General features: G+C 33.9%; 1 pseudogene; it reads left to right on the plus strand.

The window, feature by feature from the left end:
• Positions 1 to 287, plus strand: part of LOC138175276 (phosphatidate cytidylyltransferase, mitochondrial pseudogene) — a 1,013-nt pseudogene extending 726 nt beyond the window's left edge.
• The last annotated feature ends 4,553 nt before the right edge of the window (positions 288 to 4,840 follow it).

A 4,840-nucleotide genomic window follows, 5' to 3' on the forward strand; every position in this document is an offset into this window, starting at 1 on the left:
GAAGGAAGGAAGGAAGGAAGGAAGGAAGGAAGGAAGGAAGAAAGAAAGAAAGTGATCTCATGGACACTCCAGGGAGAAACAGAGATGAAGAGGAAACTTTATTACAAGTGGCTCATGATCCTGATTGCGGAAACGTGGTATGGCAAGTACTTTCAGGAATTGTGAGACCTTCTATTGTAATGCAGAGCACCAAAGAGATCCTTACAGCTGGTGTGAAGAAATCATTGATTTATAGTTCAATGAAAGTGCTAAAAATGTGGACCGGATGGACAAGGAAGATCTCCTAATGTTGCTTGTTTTTGTAAATGCTGTGCATAGATGAATAAAGTGTCTGATGTTTTTGTCAGAATAGCAAAAAAAAAAAGACAGTACAATGAACAGAATAATGGGCTTGTCATCAGGAAGCTCTGAGATCAAATCCTACCTCTCCAAAACATATTGATTGTGTGACTCTGGGCAAGTCCTGTAACCTCTCTCATTTTCTGTTTCCTCACCTGTAAAATAAAGGGATTGGAGTTGATAAGGTAATTTCTATCTCTAATCAATGATATTATGAATAATTTATACCCTAAACACTTGTCATCATCCTAGCATTCATCTTTGCACACTTGCTTGAAGATCTATAACATATGACGGGTTATCCTTATCATTCCAGCTCATACATTCTGACACTCCATCATGAAAGACTCCAGGGGAGGCTGATGAACTGTACTTATACAAGATTTATTAATGCTTTAATATAATTTACAAACCTGTGTTGTTTATCTTTCTGTTTCAATAGAGGAATTAAGGAGAAGTCCTAGTTAGCCAATTTAGCTAATTTTTAATATCCATGCTTAAACTATGACAAAAACAAAGGTGTGTGGGAAAGCCAGTAGAAGCTATTGGTTCTGACATCAGAATACTAATTGTCTATGTTTAATTTTTTTTTAACTGAAGCATGACAAGGAGAGCTGACCAATGAGTCAAAAAGATCTGGGTTCAAGTTTGACCTATGAAACATAATAGCTATATTTATCTGGACAAGTCACTTAATCTCTTTATGTCTTCATGATAAATTACAGAAAAATTTATGATTTGCATTGCTAGTAGGAGTTCTCTCATGGAGAACTCCCTACATCAATGATCTCAAAATTCTATTACCCTTCCACAAAAAAAGGAAAAAAAATAGTCACAATCCTCATATGACCATAAATTCATAGACTACCTAATCCAAAGTTTCTTGACTGGGATTACAGAATTTCTAAGGGTTTCATGGCTAAATTTTAGAGAGTCAGTGAATTTGGATGGGGAAAAACCATCTTTATTTTTGCTAATCTTGAGCTTAAATTTAATATTTCCTTCAATTATTTAAAAATATTTTGAGAAGAGGGTCATAAACTTTACCAGATTGTAAAAGGAGTCCATGATGTAAAAAGATTAAAAATACTATAAGCTAGTCCAACCTCTCTATATAACAGGGTCTCAATGAGGTTGTGACTTGCCCAAAGTCACACAATAGAGATGGGATTTGAATTCTAATTCTCTGACATTAGATTCCATACTGTTTTCAATGGACCCTTCTGACTCTTTTCTTAATCATACATTTGGTTGAAGATTGCTATGTAATTTAGAGCTCATTGAAATCAGAAATGATAGTACATAATTGCAACCACAGTCACATCTACCCCTTGCTCTATTAAAAGCTAAGGAATTTTTGGATATGTTAAAAGTCGCACATCAATTTAATGTCAAAACTTCAACTTCAGGTCTGAAAGTTCTCTCTTCCTTAAAATGCACTTCATGTAGTGTGAACTAGAAGTATCTGAAAGTAGATGACATGAAAATCTAGGCAAGGATCCAGCGATCCCCAAAGACCATTATTTATTGGAGAAGTAAGGGAAGATGAACAACTGTTGGATGTAGCAGTATTATCTTAAAGCTAGCAGTATCTCATGTCTACCAAATAAAAACAAAGAAAACATATTTTAAAGCCTTCATTCGAAAAGAAAAGAACAAAAGATTATTTTTCTCAAAAATTTCAAAACTAAAAGAACATGGATCAGGTAATGCTTTCTTCCGATTTGTTTCTATAGTGGTCTCCAAGAGGCAAGAAAATTCATTGCAAATAGGACATCATTGCTGTGATAATAACATGCAGTTCAACTTTTTTCAAAGTATTAATTACACATGCCTTCTCTCTCATATATGTGTATATATGTGTGTTTATATGTTATGTGTATAATATGCACACAAGTATATATTATATATATTTTTTTTCCCCCTTGCTGCAGTGGGATGAGAAAAGAAAATTTTACAAAAACCTGGAGACAAATTGCTTTAGCTGGTTTTTATACACACAGCACAGACACACATATGCATATACATACATACATACATGCATACATGCATGTATATGTCAGTTAAAAAGTATTGAGTCTCAAGTATTTAAGTCAACATATTTTTCTATAATATTCCCTTTAATATTCTATGCATTGGAAAGAGTACACAGACAATCAAACTGTATTTATTCTCTCAAATAGTAAACAGATGACAAGGGTGATCAAAAGGTAAAACTTTGAACTCCATAAAACAACAGAACAAACTTATTGCTTCTTTAATTTAAACACTTCCTCTTGAGAATAACAGAGACAGTCACAAAGAAGACATTGAAACGAGACATAGGGAAAGTGAATATGCTACTGTGCTGCATATAGTTTCAAATTCTCTATAGTTGTTGATGACAGCTATATAGAACATTTATGGACTTGGGGACTTGGGGGCTAATGACGCCTGTGGTGATCAACAGAGAGATCTTCCAGAAAGCAGGAAAGAAACCAACTGCAACCTATAATCTACTCTATTCTGTGAATGGCATCAAGCTGGTCAAAAGTCCTTGGGTGTCAAGAAATTGTGATAATTTGTGTTTTCTGCAATGGTAGACATGGCTTCTGCCAGGATGTGCCTTAGAAGAATGAGAAAGCCATTACATCATAATGATATCAAAGTAGAAAACACCATCCTTCACTTCATGGCAATGGAAGCTATAAAATTGTAACAAATAGAAATTCATCTAAGAATTTGGACTTCCATTCACCTAGCCAGGCTGACCACCTCCTATACTTAGCAACCTATGACATGATAGGAACACAATATGTTCCTGTATACTGCAGATTAAACTGGAATAATATCTATTTGAAATAGGATACCATTATGATAATTAGGGAAAGGTAAAACTCAAGGTTAATTCAATCCATGATTTTACTGGTGCAAACTTGTCTTTGGCTAAATCCACCACTAATTATCTAAACCTATGAAATCAGTTGTAATCAACTTTAGGGACTATGTATTTAATATAATATTCTAAGCTCATTTTGTTTTCATTTAGATAGTAGGCAGAAAATAAATGGCTGCTTGTTAATTGATTCATTAGCCCACTCCTCCCCCATGATCCATAATTTCCTGTATTTCAGGGAACTCATTTCATTTTTTTCTACTTTTTATCTATATAAGCATGGCTGAGTTAGATGGAATTGAGAATGTCAACACATCCAATTTACTATAGATCATTAAAGATGATCTTGATAATAGGGAGACTAGAATTTCTATGTTATTGTTGGGATATTAAGATAGGAATCAGTGACTTGGATGAACTAAAATGTTTGGTCTTATCTAAATCTCCTGGCCACATATATTTAAACAGCGCTATTTTTTTTAAAGTGATGTAGGGTTACTTACCATATGTTCACTGTAAATAGACCTGATACTTTTTCTCATTTTCTCTGTGAATAATGAGCTTTATAAAATGCTACTTTTTATTACTTCCCTTCCAATTCTATACCTTCTACTTTATAGGCAAACTGACTTAATTACTGTTCCACAAAAGTGATATCCTATTTCCTATCTCTTTGCTAAGGTATAGATTGTCCCTCATGCCTGGAAGGAATAATCTCATTCCTCACCTTTGCCTCATTAACTTTGTAACTTCATTCAAGAGTCATATGCCACCTCCAACAAATGACTTTCTTAATTCTGGTAGTTGTTAGTACTGTCCTCTTTCTAAATGAAAATTATTATTTTTTCATCAATCAACCAACAAGCATTTATTAAGGTTCAACTATATGCCAGATGCTTACTAGACATTGGGGATATACAGAGCAAAATGGGGAAAAAAAATCTCTGCCTTGAAGGAGCACACATACTAATAAGGGAGACAATATAATCAAATATAAGTATATAGAAAATGTATACAAAATAGATTAAACTCAACTTTAAAGGAGATTTAAAAAGATTTTATGTACAAGGTTGAGGATAAGTTGAGAGTTCAAATAAAATAGAAATTTAAGAGGTGAAGGTGGGCATGAAGTATACATTCTAGTCATGAAGAACAGCAAAAACATATGGAAATTGGAGATGGAGTGTCAGATAAGAGGAAGAATTATAATTCCAGTTTGACTTGACTGAAATGTATGTGAAGAGGAGTAATGAGTAATAAATAGGTCAGGGTCAAGTTCTGAAGGATTTTTTCCCCAAATTTTTAATTTATTTATTTTTAGTTGTCAACATTCATTTCCACAAGTTTTGGAGTTACAATTTTTTTCTCTCCTTGTCTTTCCCTACCCCACCCCCAATTAGGAAGCCTACTGAATACCCCTTTTCTAAATCTCTTCTCCCTTGTATTCTCTCCATTCATCCCCCTAACTTTCTAGTAGGGAAAGATGGGTTTTCATACCCCAGTACCTATATATCTTATTTCCCAGTTACATGTAAAATACCAATATTTAAAGATTTGTTTTAAAAACTTTCAGTTCCAGATTTTTCCCCTTCTTCCCTCCTCACCCACCCCTACTGGGAAGATAAG

Source organism: Petaurus breviceps, unplaced genomic scaffold (genome assembly GCF_028583685.1).
Source record: "Petaurus breviceps papuanus isolate PSGF00001 unplaced genomic scaffold, PetGlider_PUasm1.0 77, whole genome shotgun sequence".
NCBI classification, from domain to species: domain Eukaryota; kingdom Metazoa; phylum Chordata; class Mammalia; order Diprotodontia; family Petauridae; genus Petaurus; species Petaurus breviceps.